A 19434-nucleotide genomic window follows, 5' to 3' on the forward strand; every position below is an offset into this window, starting at 1 on the left:
AGGAAACTCGGTATAGTGAATTCCATAGTCTAAAGTATGTTTTAGATATCTAAGAATCTTGTTCACTGCATTCCAATGTTGATGACCAGGATTATTAGTGTATCTACACACTTTACTCATTGCATAGGCAATATCAGGCCTTGTGCAGTTCATTGCATACATAAGGCTATCTACAATACTGACATATTTTAATTGTTGAACACTTGCACCAACATTAGGGGTCAATTTCATATTTGGATCATATGGGGTGCATGCTGGTGAACTATTCATATATCCATACTTTGTGAGAATTTTCTCAATATAATGTGATTAACATAATACAATGCCATTTTTATTTCTTATAATTTTGATTCCTAAAATAACATCTGCAAAACCCAAGCCTTTCATACAAAACAAGGGAGATAAAAAACTTTTTGTTTGATTTATGCATTCACTATTGTTACCCAAAATAAGCATATCATCAACATATAAACAGATAATAATAATTGAGCTACTATCTATTTTACTGTAGACACATTTGTCCACATCATGAATTTTAAAGCCATTATGTACCAGAGAACTATCAAATTTTTCATGCCATTGCTTAGGGGCTTGCTTTAATCCATATAAGGATTTCTTAAGTTTACAAACTTTGCGCTCTTGCCCTAGCACTACAAAACCTTCAGATTGCTCTATATATATCTCTTCATCTAATTCTCTATTCAAAAATGTCGTTTTCACGTCCATTTGATGAATTTGAAGCTTATATATGGCAGCCATGGCAATCAGAATTTTAATAGTAGATATTCTAGTTACAAGAGCAAAAATATCAAAATAATCAATACCTTCTTTTTGTTTAAAGCCTTTTGCAACCCAACGAGCTTTAAATTTATCAATTGTGCCATCAGCTTTTAATTTCTTTTTGAAAATCCATTTGCAGCCAATAGTTTTGCAACCAATAGGTAAATCCACTAATTTCCAAACATTGTTAGACATAATTGATTCTATTTCATCATTAATAGCTTCTCTCTAAAAGGCAGCATCTTGAGAAGACATTGCCTCTTGAAAAGACACAGGATCATTCTTAATTAAAAATGTATAAAAGTCAGAACCAAAATTAGTTGGTTTTCTAATGCGTTTACTGTGTCTAACTTCAGTTTCTGGTTCATCAGCACAATCATTAGAATATTCAATCATGTCATTAACAGGATAATCATCTACTATAATCCGGCTTCCATCAAGGAGAGAATCAAATGCATTTTTATGTTCTATGAAAGATGCATCTCTAGATTCTACAATAACATCATTAACAATGTCCAGAAATCTATATGCTTTACTATGTTCAACATACCCAACAAATGCACATTTAAATGCTTTAGGTCCAACCTTCTTCCTTTTATTTTCTGGAATTTTAACATATGCTAAACAACCCCAAACACGAAAATAACTAAGATTAGGTTTCTTACCAAAACACAATTCATAAGGTGATTTATCAGATTTGGAATAAGGAACTCGATTAAGAATATAACAAGCAGAAAGTATAGCCTCTCCCCATAAGTTGGAATGCAAACCCGTATTAAGCAGCATAGCATTCATCATTTCTAGAAGTGTTCTGTTTTTCCTTTCTGCTACTCCATTCTGTTCAGGAGTTCTAGGAGCTGACGTTTGATGGATAATACCATTATCTTCACAGAATTTATCAAATTCTTCACCTAAGTATTCACCTCCTCTATCTGTTCTTAAATGTACAATCTTTGTTTTAAATCTATTTTGTACTTCAGCTAGATGAAGAAGAAATTTGAAAAATGCTTCAGATTTATGTTTCAACAAATAAACATAACAAAATTTTGAGTAATCATCTATAAAGGTAATAAAGTACCTATTGCCACCACGACTCAAAACATTATCCATTGTACACACATCAGAATGCACTAATTCAAGCAATTTATAATTCTTTTCTACACTAGGAAACGAGAGTCTAGTTAGCTTAGTTTGAATGCATGTCTCACACTTATTTTTATGTTCTATTCTATCATGACACGGAAGAAGACCAAAGTTATTCATATTATGAATGCAACGAGATTTTATATATCCTAATCGTGAATGCCAAAGAAAATAGGAGTCAACCATATAAACAGAAGTAGTAGCTTCATTTACGCTCATCTTGAACATACCACCAGTGGCAAACCCTTTTCCTACAAAGATTTTTCCTTTGGTCACAGTTACAATCCCAGACTCAATAACAATCTTTAAACCATTTCGTGACAGGAGATCTGCAGAGATTAAATTTTTTCGAACTTCTGGAGCATAGTGGACATTCTCAAGTGTTAGGACTTTCCCGGAGGTGAACTTAATTTTCACACTCCCTTTTCCCAACACTTTAGTTGAGGAAGAGTTTCCCATAAAGAGATTGCATCCCTCCCCCACTACTTCATATGACTTGAACAAGTTCCTGTCGTTTGCCACATGAACAGTGCTTCCAGTATTTAGGTACCGGTCCTTATTTGCAGCCACCATAAAGGTTTCAGAGATTACAGCAACAAGCCTCTCTTTTGACTCATTTGGCTTAAGACCAGTCCTCTTCTGTTCTCTGCATTCTCTAGCAAAATGGCCAAACTTGCCACAAACATAGCAACTAATTTTCTTTTTATCAGTTGGCTTTTTCCCTTTCACAAAATTCTTTTTGATTTTCTGGGTTTTCATGATTTTGCCACCCTTGTTACTAACAAAATTCACTTTAGGATAACCTTCTTTAGGACTCAAATTCTTTTTGTCACGAAGACGAGTCTCTTCCTCAATTTGGATGTCCTTAAGAAGGCCATCTAAAGTATTTTTCTCATTTTTATGTTTTAGGTGATTCCTATATTCTTTCTAGGAATTCGGTAGCTTCCCAATGATGACAACAACTTAGAAGTCATCATCAAGATACATACCTTCTCCTTTAATCTTATAGGCCAGTATTTGCATCTCATGAATTTGAGCAAGTATAGGCTTATCATCAACAATAGAAAAATTAACATACTGATCTACGATAAACCTTTTGTTACCAGCATCTTCTGCATTGTACTTGATCTCGAGAGCATTCCACAACTCTCCAGCCGACTCCAATGGTGAATACAAGTCAAAGAACGAATTGACTAAACTGTTCAGGATATGCCCTTTGCATCGGTAGTTGTCAGTAAACCACTTCTCTCGCTCTTTCTTCTGTTATTCTGTCTCAACTTCTCCAGCAGCGACAGTGGGACAGAGCTTTTTGAGAACATAGTCAATATGCAACTCTGATAGCAAGAAAGAGACCTTTGATTGCCACAGCTTGAAGTTTGACCCATCAAATCGATCGAGTTTTTCAAGGTCACGGCTAAGCAGATTGATGGAGTTGGATGTCGAACCAGAGGTCATATTGAAGTTCTAAAATTGTTACTCCAACCTTGTGAAAATGGATTTCAGAAAAGAGATCTCAAGCCTAGAGGCACGTTCTTAAGATCGCTATCTTTAGAACTTCAATCGCCCCACTCCGGGAAGTCTGAAGATGCGAAAAGGGGTTTATGCGACTGAGTTCCTAGGATACAACTAGGCTTGAACCTCCAGAGAGTCACTGCTTCGCAAGAACAGATGATCTTTACCACACTTGTACTCTGCAAGCCAAATCGAGAAGAAGGAAGAAGAAGATTTTGGAGAGTCAGAAAATTCTTGTCTCTCAAAAGACGAAAATAGAAGATATTTATAAACTTTTAGAGAGGCCAAAACGTTTTGCGATAAATGAGATTAATGGCCATAAATCTGACGGTTTGAAAATAGGACGAAAAAGTACCTGAACGGTCACCCACCTTTGATTGTCAATCAAAGACCTCCAAAACCGTCCAACAGTCACAATGCAACATTAACTTGATATACATGCAACTTAAAGCTTTTCAAACGGCCAGATAACTCAAAACCGAAAAGTCAAAACGGATATTTGCACCTCAATCAAGTGCAAAGTGCGCCATTAAAATGCCACATTGCACCTCAAGCGCTCTTGCGCACGCACGCGCACGCGTGTGTGCGTGAACGTTGTGTCTGTTGCTGCACGATGCGCAGCAACGTCCGCAATCCACCTAAAAACTCAAGGCTTACCAAAGTAAAGAATAGATGACAAACTCTCTATTTAAACCTCTTGAAAAACTTTTCTCTCTTAGATATGAGACTAAACTTTTTCAAAACACTTTTTGGTAGTAATCATTAATATTTTAAAACTTTCCTAACACAAATTCCAAAAATTATAGGTTGGTAGTAAAAGAACCTGAACCTTTCGAAGGTTGATCTTTACCTGGCAACCGCATTCAGGAATTTTATGTCCTAGAGATTAAATCCAAAATAATTGGAGTCCACATTCAAGCCATCTCAATCATATTTTGTGTCATCCCTTGACAATTAAGGGGTATCCCTTAAAGTTTAGTGATCCATTCACTATGGCTACTTCAACTGCATATAGGTTTAATTTGTAGTAGGAATATGAGCTCCTGAATCATAGGGTTGGCAGATGATTCACTATATGAGAGAGAGAGAGAGAGAGAGAGAGAGAGAGAGAGAGAGAGAGATGGCAGCTTTCTTGTGATGTGATTCATGTCATATCACATCACGTCAGCCTCCTGGAGCTTCTTTCAATATCTACTTTTTGAGTCCTCCGAGGATCGGACAGTTTATTTTTAGTCCCCTTGGGCCTATAAGGGGTAATGCTCACGGGAGTAGAACCTTAACTGTTCGTCTGACAGCTGAGGCCCGCTTCAACTATGCAAAGTTGCAAACCCCATTGAGGTATACTTTTCATAGTTATTTACAAAAAAAAAAAAAAAAAAGAAGACAAACAGTGATTTTTCATAGCAGATTTTGGTAAGGAAAGCACTTCAACAAACTGCAATCTTATTATCATAATATCTCATAAGGACACTTGTGAGGTTAAACAACAGAAGCATCTCAAGCTTCTTTATGAGCTTATTATTATTCATGTGAACGTGGACCATTTATTTGCAGCATAGATGAACACGTGTTCCATCGTCGTCATCATTATTATGGAGTGAGAGCCGAAGGAGGTACTCGTTTGCAAAAGCATTTGCAGCATTTTCCTGGAGGAGGAGGTGCACAGCAGACGCATGCTGGGCAGATGAGCCTTGAATCTACATGTTCTGCATGATTTTTTAAACAAAAACAAATTATGGGTAAGGAAACCAATATTTTTCTACTTGATCAAATTTCAGAAACACACTACTTCCAATGTGTGGATCATGCATATATCATAAGCTCCAAAATTACATGTATATATTGTTATGACAAAGTTTTCAGACGAAGCAGGTAATCTCGGGGTGGGGTCACCGACACCAAGTCCTTACGGAGCTCATCCGTGAAAGGCACCCACACACCCGGCGGAAGTCGAACCTGAGACAATGGATACATATATATGCTGCAAGTGATTAGTTAAACTTTGAAGACTATATATATCTATATGTACCTTGGGTGAGGGTACGAGCAGCATCAGCAACAGGTAGAGGAGAGGCGATGAGACAGAAAAGCAAAGCTGAAAGCAGAGTGACAGAGGCAACCCTCTTTGCTGCCATCTTGCAGAATTTGCTTAGTTGGGCTCTTTTCTTGCCTTCTACTTCTTGCTTTTCCTTGTGATTTTTGTGCAAGATGAAGCGTGTATAAATAGGCCCCAAACACAGGTTCACAAGTGAGGTAAAGATGATGCGAATTCCTCAGATTCAGCCTTGTTTGAAGATGTGAGTGTCAACATCTCGCTTGGTGGGTGTTGACCGCCGGCCGTCCATGGCAGCCACACACACTCGAGATCTGATCCATCAATTTGGGATTGGTGAAGGCGGCTGGCGTGGCCGACTATGCTTGTTCTACCATCCGCTTTTCTACTTGGAAATACTGTTTCGGACTGACCAAATCTTCTCTTTAAATCCGACTGCAAACATCGTCATCAATTATCAGATGTACTGAACTGATTTAAACCCGACCCGACCTGACGTTAATTAATAGACTTGTGGGTTCAGGTGGAGTCTAAAAAATAGTCTCGACTCAGAAACGGGTTGGTTTTCACTAAGAAAATATTTGGATCCATTATATATTCACCACAGGAAAAAAAAAAAGTTTTACTGCGCAATAATATCGCCAGTGAAAATCTTTGCTGACGCAAACTTATGCCAGAAGTAGCGCCAGTAAAGATCTTACCGGTAATACAGGCACAGTTTTACATTTGCCAGTTAAATGGGTTTATACTGTCACAAATTATGCGCTAGTAAAAAGTTTTTCCTAGCGCAGATTTAAGCCAGTGAAGATTCTCTAAGGACCGCGGACCAGTTTTCACTGGCACATATTTGCACCAGTGAAAAGTTTTTACTGGCACGATTTGCACCAGTGAAAATATTGTTGAAAATGTTTTCATTGGCGAAGATTTGCACTAGTGAAAATTCACTTCATTGGTGCAGATTTGAAAGTGTGATGTACTTTTTATAGATTTTTCTCATCTCACATCTATAATTTCTAATACTCACCCCATCTCTCTTGAAGTTTGGAATATCATACTTTTGCTGCAGATGAAATCAAACAATTAAATCAATATTACATTCATGTTTAAATATTGTACAAAATCTAAGAAAATATAGAAAACAAACTAACACAAGATGCGACGCATCATCCTTGTAACCTTGAGGTAATGACTTTCAATTAAAAAAAATAAGTGGCATTTTTTCTAGGTTTCTTGACAATGTTTCCAGATAAGAAGTCAAAAATTGAGCCTCAAGACCTATGGGCTGCCCATATTGTTTTATGGAGACATGGTGTTTCATGCCTGGAGGCAACACTGTCGTCACAAGAGCACGAGTTGGGCTACTTTTACTTTTCCTAGGTTGAATTGTAATCAATTAACAAAAACATGTTATGCAATGGATAGACAATACAAACTTCAATTAGCATAAATGTATGGTGCACATAAATGATACATATTCATAAGCATTGGATCCTTTCACATTTCTTTGTTTAGAAGACATCTATTGTTTTATAATGATCTAGATAGGAAGATAAAAGTTATGACTAAATTAAGCTGCTTACCTATGTTATTTTCATTTTGTCATCGTGACTAGGGCAATGCGATAATTGTATCGTCAATAGATATTTCAGGCACATCTATCCTAACTTACAGTACATCAACATCAATATTTTCTAAAGTTTGAATGTTGTATGGCTTATTTTTAATATAATTATGACTAGTATCTCCATGTAGGATTAGCTTGTTGTTTACCAATCTCAAAAAAATCCCTAGGCCTTATCCTAATAACAATTTACCAGTCTTCATCGATGTAATCTTGCACATAAAAGACTTGTTCAACTTGAGATGCAAATATGAAAGGTTCATCTTTCATGCATCTATATTTAGAATTCATAAGTGTGAAATCAAAATCATCTTCTTTAATGCCCTTGGCACGTCAACTGAGGACATCAAACCATTCACATTTGAATAAAGAAAACCTTACGTCTACACAATATTCTGTTTTGATGATGTCTAAAACAGTTTCATAATATGTAACATCATCAACTACAGGAGTTCTATAATGGGCACTTGAATAACTAGATGTTTGTGCATTAACAACAACAACAATATTTTGAGTCCTCATTCCTTCTTCTCTTTGTTTTGTGCAAAAATGAAACCTATTTATCAAAAAGGTTTTATATTTTCTTAAATCCTTGTGAGAATACTAAGAAAGCCACATAAGCTCATTGATAATCTCTTTACTCTCACTGCCTTCATGTAGTTGATGAATGTATAACAACAACAACAACAACAACAACAACAACAACAACGCCTTGATCCCAAAATAATTGGGGTCGGCGATATGAACCAAAAAGGAAAATCATTATAAGTCTTCCACATGAATCCTTCTCCTCCAATCATTTCTATCCAATGCCATTTCCTTAGTAAGGTTCAAAGCATTCATATCCTTTCCTATCACCTTCATCCATGTCTTCCTAGGCCTACCCCGACCTCTTTTAACTAATATATTTTCCCATTTCTCCATCCTTCTATCTGGAGCATCATTAGGCCTTCGCCGAATATGTCCAAACCACCGTAAACGATTCTCTCTCATCTTATTTTCAATGGGTGCAATGCCTACCTTCTTACGTATCTCCTCTTTCTGAATCTTATCTTTTATTGTATTTCTACACATCCATCTCAGCATACGCATCTCAACTACACTCATTTTTTGAATATGATGTCTCTTGGCAGTCCAACATTCCGTACCATATAATAAAGCAGGCCTAATAGTCGCCCTATAAAACTTTCCCTTCAACCGCAATGGCATTCTACGATCACACAACACTCCAGTTGCACTTTTCCATTTCATCCACCCAACCTTTATCCTATGATTTACATCTCCATCAATTTCTCCATACTTTTGAATGATAGATCCCAAATATTTGAAACAATCATCCACCTGTATTTCTTGCTCACCAAGCTTCACTACACTCCCATCACTACTTCATTGCTTACTAAACTGACATTCCATGTATTCTGTCTTACTCTTACTCAACTTAAAACCTCTTGCTTCCAATGTCTGTCTCCATAATTCTAACTTAGCATTAACCCCAGCTCTAGACTCATCAATCAAAACAATATCATCAGCAAACAACATACACCACGAAACATTTTCTTGAATTGATCTCGTAAGCTCACCCATCACTATAGCAAATAGGAAAGGGCTTAAAGAGGATCCTTGATGTAACCCAACCGTTATAGGAAAATTGGTTGTCACCCCTCCACAAGTGCAGACATTGGTTACTATCGTACATATCTTTAATTATACTAATATACTTGAGAGAAACACCTTTCTTCATCATTGTCCACCAGATAACATCCCTAGGTACTCTATCGTATGCCTTCTCCAAATCAATAAAAACCATATGCAAATCTTTATTTCTCTCTCTATTTCTCTCGATAAGTTGTCTAAGAAGATGTATAGCTTTCATAGTTGATCTTCCAGGCATAAAACCAAATTGATTCTCCGATATCATGACAACCTTCGTCAAACTAGACTCAATCACCCTCTCCTAAAGTTTCATAGTATGACTCATGAGTTTTATACCACGATAGTTTGTGCAATCTTGTATATCACTCTTATTCCTATATAGAGGCACCAAAGTACTCTTCCTCCACTCATTAGGCATCTTATTTGTCCGCCAAATCTTGTTAAAAAGATTTGTCAACCATTCTAAACCTTTCTCTCCCAAGAATTTTCAAGCCTCGATAGGTATACCATATGGGCCAACTGCCCTCCTTGATTTCATTTTCTTCAAAGCCTCTGCAATTTCTTTCTTTTGAATCTTGCGCATGAAGTCACGATTCATCTCATGAAAAGGAATAGAGAAGTCTCCAAGATCTTGAGCATGACTTTCATTAAATAGCTTATCAAAATAATCTTTCCATCTCTCCTTAATCTCCTCATCATTCCCAAACAAGATGGATTTGGTGAATTCATGACCGGAATTTTAAAACGCTCCCAAACAGACAAGCTGGAAATGTCAATTCCATGATATTTGTGTATTTTGCAGTTGCCTAACCAACTGTCTCCGATTGCTGGCTCCCAAACAGAGCCTAAGCCGAATGAGAATTAAGTCTCTTTCGAATAGCTGCACTTTTGATTATGAAACTAGAATGTCACCAATCTCACAAATTCCATATAGCTTTTGATTGAGTTAGATTTTGGAATCTGGTTGAGAAAAGCTCAAACTGTAGACTTTAAATTGTTACTCCAACCTTGTGAAAATGGATTTCAGAAAAGAGATCTCAAGCCTAGAGGCACGTTCTTAAGATCGCTATCTTTAGAACTTCAATCGCCCCACTCCGGGAAGTCCGAAGATGTGAAAAGGGGTTTATGCAACTGAGTTCCCAGGATACAACTAGGCTTGAACCTCCAGAGAGTCACTGCTTCGCAAGAACAGATGATCTCTACCACACTTGTACTCTGCAAGCCAAATCGAGAAGAAGGAAGAAGAAGATTTTGGAAAGTCAGAAAATTCTTGTCTCTCAAAAGACGAAAATAGAAGATATTTATAAACTTTTAGAGAGGCCAAAACATTTTACGATAAATGAGATTAATGGCCATAAATCTGACGGTTTGAAAATAGGACGAAAAAGTACCTGAACGGTCACCCACCTTTGACTGTCAATCAAAGGCCTCCAAAACATTCCAACAGTCACAATACAACATTAACTCGATATACATGCAACTTAAAGCTTTTCAAACGACCAGATAACTCAAAATTGAAAAGTCAAAACAGATATTTGCACCTCGCACCGCTGCGAGTGTGCGAAGTGCAAAGTGCGCCATCAAAACGCCACATTGCGCCTCAAGCGCCCTTGCGCATGCACGTGCGCGTGCGTGTGCGCGAACGGCGTGTTCGTTGCTGCACGATGCGCAGCAACGTCCGCAATCCACCTAAAGACTCAAGGCTTACCAAAGTAAAGAATAGATGACAAACTCTCTATTTAAACCTCTTGAAAAACTTTTCTCTCATAGATATGGGACTAAACTTTTTCAAAACACTTTTGGTAGTAATCATTAATATTTTAGAACTTTCCTAACAATCCCCCACTAGTTTTAAAATATACTTGGCTTGCATAGAAACTTATGCATCAGTGAGAGTGTCTACATGACTTGAACCCCCACTATTTGAAAGAAAACCTAAATTAACCAAGGTGCTAAGTGGACTTACCTTGAACTTAGCTCCTTATATTGTTAACGGAGTTTTCAATCATACATAGGTTTCCAAAAGTTCGATTGTGTGGATTTCATGTTGGCACATTTAGAGCCTTGTGCTTTCCTGGATTCATGAGTACTCTAGAGAATTGCCAATTCTCATAAGAAATGACTCACATTTCTACACTCATATAGGTGAGTTTGTCTAAGTGTACTGTAACACACACCCTAGCCTTAAGGCCTACAAACTCATTAAGAGATATTAGCTCAACCTTCATATTAGTTACAACTCATGAGCACGCATGAGTAATGGGCTTACATAAATATGCTCAATATCTGTCATTCACCAATTTGTTTCCCATTGAACCTATGCATGTGGGATCTCCAACACTCTAGGTTGAGTATCCTTAGGTGATGACTTAATTAGCTTAATTCCCATTCCCCTCGATGTTTTATTGATGACATCTCTCGAAAGGCCTTTCGTAAATGGGTCTGCCAAATTTTGACATGACTCCACATATTTCAATGAAATAATATTGTCATTAATCATTTATCTTATAAAACTGTGTCTTAGACTAATATGTATAGACTTCCCATTGTATTTCATATTACCTGCTTTACATATAGCTGATTGGCTATCACAAAACATTGAAATAGCAGATATAGGCTTCTCACCTAGTGGAATATCTACTAGCATATTCTTAAGCCATTCAGCTTCTCTACAAGCAGATGCCAAAGCAATAAACTCATATTCCATTGTAGAATGAGTTATACAGGTCTGTTTCTTAGACCCCCATGCAACTGCTTCTCCACCCCATCCACTTATAGACTTGGAATCTTCAAAGTCGGTATTCCAACTTGCATCACTATACCCTTCAATAATAGCAGGAAACTCGGTATAGTGAATTCCATAGTCTAAAGTATGTTTTAGATATCTAAGAATCTTGTTCACTGCATTCCAATGTTGATGACCAGGATTATTAGTGTATCTACACACTTTACTCATTGCATAGGCAATATCAGGCCTTGTGCAGTTCATTGCATACATAAGGCTATCTACAATACTGGCATATTTTAATTGTTGAACACTTGCACCAACATTAGGGGTCAATTTCATATTTGGATCATATGGGGTGCATGCTGGTGAACTATTCATATATCCATACTTTGTGAGAATTTTCTCAATATAATGTGATTAACATAATACAATGCCATTTTTATTTCTTATAATTTTGATTTCTAAAATAACATCTGCAAAACCCAAGCCTTTCATACAAAACAAGGGAGATAAAAAACTTTTTGTTTGATTTATGCATTCACTATTGTTACCCAAAATAAGCATATCATCAACATATAAACAGATAATAATAATTGAGCTACTATCTATTTTACTGTAGACACATTTGTCCACATCATGAATTTTAAAGCCATTATGTACCAGAGAACTATCAAATTTTTCATGCCATTGCTTAGGGGCTTGCTTTAATCCATATAAGGATTTCTTAAGTTTACAAACTTTGCGCTCTTGCCCTAGCACTACAAAACCTTCAGATTGCTCTATATATATCTCTTCATCTAATTCTCTATTCAAAAATGTCGTTTTCACATCCATTTGATGAATTTGAAGCTTATATATGGCAGCCATGGCAATCAGAATTTTAATAGTAGATATTCTAGTTACAAGAGCAAAAATATCAAAATAATCAATACCTTCTTTTTGTTTAAAGCCTTTTGCAACCCAACGAGCTTTAAATTTATCAATTGTGCCATCAGCTTTTAATTTCTTTTTGAAAATCCATTTGCAGCCAATAGTTTTGCAACCAATAGGTAAATCCACTAATTTCCAAACATTGTTAGACATAATTGATTCTATTTCATCATTAATAGCTTCTCTCTAAAAGGCAGCATCTTGAGAAGACATTGCCTCTTGAAAAGACACAGGATCATTCTTAATTAAAAATGTATAAAAGTCAGAACCAAAATTAGTTGGTTTTCTAATGCGTTTACTGTGTCTAACTTCAGTTTCTGGTTCATCAGCACAATCATTAGAATATTCAATCATGTCATTAACAGGATAATCATCTACTATAATCCGGCTTCCATCAAGGAGAGAATCAAATGCATTTTTATGTTCTATGAAAGATGCATCTCTAGATTCTACAATAACATCATTAACAATGTCCAGAAATCTATATGCTTTACTATGTTCAACATACCCAACAAATGCACATTTAAATGCTTTAGGTCCAACCTTCTTCCTTTTATTTTCTGGAATTTTAACATATGCTAAACAACTCCAAACACGAAAATAACTAAGATTAGGTTTCTTACCAAAACACAATTCATAAGGTGATTTATCAGATTTGGAATAAGGAACTCGATTAAGAATATAACAAGCAGAAAGTATAGCCTCTCCCAATAAGTTGGAATGCAAACCCGTATTAAGCAGCATAGCATTCATCATTTCTAGAAGTGTTCTGTTTTTCCTTTCTGCTACTCCATTCTGTTCAGGAGTTGTAGGAGCTGACGTTTGATGGATAATACCATTATCTTCACAGAATTTATCAAATTCTTCACCTAAGTATTCACCTCCTCTATCTGTTCTTAAATGTACAATCTTTGTTTTAAATCTATTTTGTACTTCAGCTAGATGAAGAAGAAATTTGAAAAATGCTTCAGATTTATGTTTCAACAAATAAACATAACAAAATTTTGAGTAATCATCTATAAAGGTAATAAAGTACCTATTGCCACCACGACTCAAAACATTATCCATTGTACACACATCAGAATGCACTAATTCAAGCAATTTATAATTCTTTTCTACACTAGGAAACGAGAGTCTAGTTAGCTTAGTTTGAATGCATGTCTCACACTTATTTTTATGTTCTATTCTATCATGACACGGAAGAAGACCAAAGTTATTCATATTATGAATGCAACGAGATTTTATATATCCTAATCGTGAATGCCAAAGAAAATAGGAGTCAACCATATAAACAGAAGTAGTAGCTTCATTTACGCTCATCTTGAACATACCACCAGTGGCAAACCCTTTTCCTACAAAGATTTTTCCTTTGGTCACAGTTACAATCCCAGACTCAATAACAATCTTTAAACCATTTCGTGACAGGAGATCTGCAGAGATTAAATTTTTTCGAACTTCTGGAGCATAGTGGACATTCTCAAGTGTTAGGACTTTCCCGGAGGTGAACTTAATTTTCACACTCCCTTTTCCCAACACTTTAGTTGAGGAAGAGTTTCCCATAAAGAGATTGCATCCCTCCCCCACTACTTCATATGACTTGAACAAGTTCCTGTCGTTTGCCACATGAACAGTGCTTCCAGTATTTAGGTACCGGTCCTTATTTGCAGCCACCATAAAGGTTTCAGAGATTACAGCAACAAGCCTCTCTTTTGACTCATTTGGCTTAAGACCAGTCCTCTTCTGTTCTCTGCATTCTCTAGCAAAATGGCCAAACTTGCCACAAACATAGCAACTAATTTTCTTTTTATCAGTTGGCTTTTTCCCTTTCACAAAATTCTTTTTGATTTTTTGGGTTTTCATGATTTTGCCACCCTTGTTACTAACAAAATTCACTTTAGGATAACCTTCTTTAGGACTCAAATTCTTTTTGTCACGAAGACGAGTCTCTTCCTCAATTTGGATGTCCTTAAGAAGGCCATCTAAAGTATTTTTCTCATTTTTATGTTTTAGGTGATTCCTATATTCTTTCTAGGAATTCGGTAGCTTCCCAATGATGACAACAACTTAGAAGTCATCATCAAGATACATACCTTCTCCTTTAATCTTATAGGCCAGTATTTGCATCTCATGAATTTGAGCAAGTATAGGCTTATCATCAACAATAGAAAAATTAACATACTGATCTACGATAAACCTTTTGTTACCAGCATCTTCTGCATTGTACTTGATCTCGAGAGCATTCCACAACTCTCCAGCCGACTCCAATGGTGAATACAAGTCAAAGAACGAATTGACTAAACTGTTCAGGATATGCCCTTTGCATCGGTAGTTGTCAGTAAACCACTTCTCTCGCTCTTTCTTCTGTTATTCTGTCTCAACTTCTCCAGCAGCGACAGTGGGACAGAGCTTTTTGAGAACATAGTCAATATGCAACTCTGATAGCAAGAAAGAGACCTTTGATTGCCACAGCTTGAAGTTTGACCCATCAAATCGATCGAGTTTTTCAAGGTCACGGCTAAGCAGATTGATGGAGTTGGATGTCGAACCAGAGGTCATATTGAAGTTCTAAAATTGTTACTCCAACCTTGTGAAAATGGATTTCAGAAAAGAGATCTCAAGCCTAGAGGCACGTTCTTAAGATCGCTATCTTTAGAACTTCAATCGCCCCACTCCGGGAAGTCTGAAGATGCGAAAAGGGGTTTATGCGACTGAGTTCCTAGGATACAACTAGGCTTGAACCTCCAGAGAGTCACTGCTTCGCAAGAACAGATGATCTTTACCACACTTGTACTCTGCAAGCCAAATCGAGAAGAAGGAAGAAGAAGATTTTGGAGAGTCAGAAAATTCTTGTCTCTCAAAAGACGAAAATAGAAGATATTTATAAACTTTTAGAGAGGCCAAAACGTTTTGCGATAAATGAGATTAATGGCCATAAATCTGACGGTTTGAAAATAGGACGAAAAAGTACCTGAACGGTCACCCACCTTTGATTGTCAATCAAAGACCTCCAAAACCGTCCAACAGTCACAATGCAACATTAACTTGATATACATGCAACTTAAAGCTTTTCAAACGGCCAGATAACTCAAAACCGAAAAGTCAAAACGGATATTTGCACCTCAATCAAGTGCAAAGTGCGCCATTAAAATGCCACATTGCACCTCAAGCGCTCTTGCGCACGCACGCGCACGCGTGTGTGCGTGAACGTTGTGTCTGTTGCTGCACGATGCGCAGCAACGTCCGCAATCCACCTAAAAACTCAAGGCTTACCAAAGTAAAGAATAGATGACAAACTCTCTATTTAAACCTCTTGAAAAACTTTTCTCTCTTAGATATGAGACTAAACGTTTTCAAAACACTTTTTGGTAGTAATCATTAATATTTTAAAACTTTCCTAACACAAATTCCAAAAATTATAGGTTGGTAGTAAAAGAACCTGAACCTTTCGAAGGTTGATCTTTACCTGGCAACCGCATTCAGGAATTTTATGTCCTAGAGATTAAATCCAAAATAATTGGAGTCCACATTCAAGCCATCTCAATCATATTTTGTGTCATCCCTTGACAATTAAGGGGTATCCCTTAAAGTTTAGTGATCCATTCACTATGGCTACTTCAACTGCATATAGGTTTAATTTGTAGTAGGAATATGAGCTCCTGAATCATAGGGTTGGCAGATGATTCACTCTATGAGAGAGAGAGAGAGAGAGAGAGAGAGAGAGAGAGAGAGAGAGAGAGAGAGAGATGGCAGCTTTCTTGTGATGTGATTCATGTCATATCACATCACGTCAGCCTCCTGGAGCTTCTTTCAATATCTACTTTTTGAGTCCTCCGAGGATCGGACAGTTTATTTTTAGTCCCCTTGGGCCTATAAGGGGTAATGCTCACGGGAGTAGAACCTTAACTGTTCGTCTGACAGCTGAGGCCCGCTTCAACTATGCAAAGTTGCAAACCCCATTGAGGTATACTTTTCATAGTTATTTACAAAAAAAAAAAAAAAAAAAGAAGACAAACAGTGATTTTTCATAGCAGATTTTGGTAAGGAAAGCACTTCAACAAACTGCAATCTTATTATCATAATATCTCATAAGGACACTTGTGAGGTTAAACAACAGAAGCATCTCAAGCTTCTTTATGAGCTTATTATTATTCATGTGAACGTGGACCATTTATTTGCAGCATAGATGAACACGTGTTCCATCGTCGTCATCATTATTATGGAGTGAGAGCCGAAGGAGGTACTCGTTTGCAAAAGCATTTGCAGCATTTTCCTGGAGGAGGAGGTGCACAGCAGACGCATGCTGGGCAGATGAGCCTTGAATCTACATGTTCTGCATGATTTTTTAAACAAAAACAAATTATGGGTAAGGAAACCAATATTTTTCTACTTGATCAAATTTCAGAAACACACTACTTCCAATGTGTGGATCATGCATATATCATAAGCTCCAAAATTACATGTATATATTGTTATGACAAAGTTTTCAGACGAAGCAGGTAATCTCGGGGTGGGGTCACCGACACCAAGTCCTTACGGAGCTCATCCGTGAAAGGCACCCACACACCCGGCGGAAGTCGAACCTGAGACAATGGATACATATATATGCTGCAAGTGATTAGTTAAACTTTGAAGACTATATATATCTATATGTACCTTGGGTGAGGGTACGAGCAGCATCAGCAACAGGTAGAGGAGAGGCGATGAGACAGAAAAGCAAAGCTGAAAGCAGAGTGACAGAGGCAACCCTCTTTGCTGCCATCTTGCAGAATTTGCTTAGTTGGGCTCTTTTCTTGCCTTCTACTTCTTGCTTTTCCTTGTGATTTTTGTGCAAGATGAAGCGTGTATAAATAGGCCCCAAACACAGGTTCACAAGTGAGGTAAAGATGATGCGAATTCCTCAGATTCAGCCTTGTTTGAAGATGTGAGTGTCAACATCTCGCTTGGTGGGTGTTGACCGCCGGCCGTCCATGGCAGCCACACACACTCGAGATCTGATCCATCAATTTGGGATTGGTGAAGGCGGCTGGCGTGGCCGACTATGCTTGTTCTACCATCCGCTTTTCTACTTGGAAATACTGTTTCGGACTGACCAAATCTTCTCTTTAAATCCGACTGCAAACATCGTCATCAATTATCAGATGTACTGAACTGATTTAAACCCGACCCGACCTGACGTTAATTAATAGACTTGTGGGTTCAGGTGGAGTCTAAAAAATAGTCTCGACTCAGAAACGGGTTGGTTTTCACTAAGAAAATATTTGGATCCATTATATATTCACCACAGGAAAAAAAAAAAGTTTTACTGCGCAATAATATCGCCAGTGAAAATCTTTGCTGACGCAAACTTATGCCAGAAGTAGCGCCAGTAAAGATCTTACCGGTAATACAGGCACATTTTTACATTTGCCAGTTAAATGGGTTTATACTGTCACAAATTATGCGCTAGTAAAAAGTTTTTCCTAGCGCAGATTTAAGCCAGTGAAGATTCTCTAAGGACCGCGGACCAGTTTTCACTGGCACATATTTGCACCAGTGAAAAGTTTTTACTGGCACGATTTGCACCAGTGAAAATATTGTTGAAAATGTTTTCATTGGCGAAGATTTGCACTAGTGAAAATTCACTTCATTGGTGCAGATTTGAAAGTGTGATGTACTTTTTATAGATTTTTCTCATCTCACATCTATAATTTCTAATACTCACCCCATCTCTCTTGAAGTTTGGAATATCATACTTTTGCTGCAGATGAAATCAAACAATTAAATCAATATTACATTCATGTTTAAATATTGTACAAAATCTAAGAAAATATAGAAAACAAACTAACACAAGATGCGACGCATCATCCTTGTAACCCTGAGGTAATGACTTTCAATTAAAAAAAATAAGTGGCATTTTTTCTAGGTTTCTTGACAATGTTTCCAGATAAGAAGTCAAAAATTGAGCCTCAAGACCTATGGGCTGCCCATATTGTTTTATGGAGACATGGTGTTTCATGCCTGGAGGCAACACTGTCGTCACAAGAGCACGAGTTGGGCTACTTTTACTTTTCCTAGGTTGAATTGTAATCAATTAACAAAAACATGTTATGCAATGGATAGACAATACAAACTTCAATTAGCATAAATGTATGGTGCACATAAATGATACATATTCATAAGCATTGGATCCTTTCACATTTCTTTGTTTAGAAGACATCTATTGTTTTATAAAATTATTATAAGTAGTCACAATTAACATAAGAATAATAATCATAAACCAACTAATACATTAAAATTGCATGCATAATGATTTAGGATATAATATAGAAATAATACACTAACTTATATTATACCAAATAGTCATAAATTGTCACAATTAACATAAGAATAATAATCATAAACCAACTAATGATCTAGATATGAAGATAAAAGTTATGACTAAATTAAGCTACTTACTTATGTTATTTTCATTTTGTCATCGTGACTAGGGCAATGCGATAATTGTATCGTCAATAGATATTTCAGGCACATCTATCCTAACTTACAGTACATCAACATCAATATTTTTTAAAGTTTGAATGTTGTATGGCTCATTTTTAATATAATTATGACTAGTATCACCATGTAGGATTAGCTTGTTGTTTACCAATCTCAAAAAAATCCCTAGGCCTTATCCTAATAACAATTTACCAGTCTTCATCGATGTAATCTTGCATATAAAAGACTTGTTCAACTTGAGATGCAAATATGAAAGGTTCATCTTTCATGCATCTATATTTAGAATTCATAAGTGTGAAATCAAAATCATCTTGTTTAATCCCCTTGGTACGTCAACTAAGGACATCAAACCATTCACATTTGAATAAAAAAAACCTTACGTCTACATGATATTCTGTTTTGATGATGTCTAAAATAGTTTCATAATATGTAACATCATCAACTACAGGTCTTCTATAATGGGCACTTGAATAACTAGATGTTTGTGCATTAACAACAACAACAACAATATTTTGAGTCCTCATTCCTTCTTCTCTT

General features: G+C 36.7%; 2 long non-coding RNA genes across 2 annotated transcripts; both read right to left on the bottom strand.

Moving 5' to 3' along the window:
• Positions 1–4861: 4861 nt before the first annotated feature.
• LOC149820368 (uncharacterized) lies at positions 4862–5895 on the bottom strand. Its single transcript, XR_016426698.1, has 2 exons — positions 5465–5895; positions 4862–5141 (listed from the first exon to the last, which is right to left on the bottom strand). It is a non-coding gene; the product is annotated as an uncharacterized LOC149820368 (long non-coding RNA).
• A 10575-nt stretch (positions 5896–16470) lies between these two features.
• Positions 16471–17504, bottom strand: LOC149820369 (uncharacterized). The gene is made up of 2 exons (XR_016426692.1): positions 17074–17504; positions 16471–16750 (listed from the first exon to the last, which is right to left on the bottom strand). It is a non-coding gene; the product is annotated as an uncharacterized LOC149820369 (long non-coding RNA).
• Between the last annotated feature and the right edge of the window lie 1930 nt (positions 17505–19434).

The sequence above is a fragment of the Nuphar pumila genome, chromosome 12 (genome assembly GCF_984573655.1).
Source record: "Nuphar pumila chromosome 12, dmNupPumi1.hap1.1, whole genome shotgun sequence".
In the NCBI taxonomy this organism is placed as follows: Eukaryota; Viridiplantae; Streptophyta; class Magnoliopsida; order Nymphaeales; family Nymphaeaceae; genus Nuphar; species Nuphar pumila.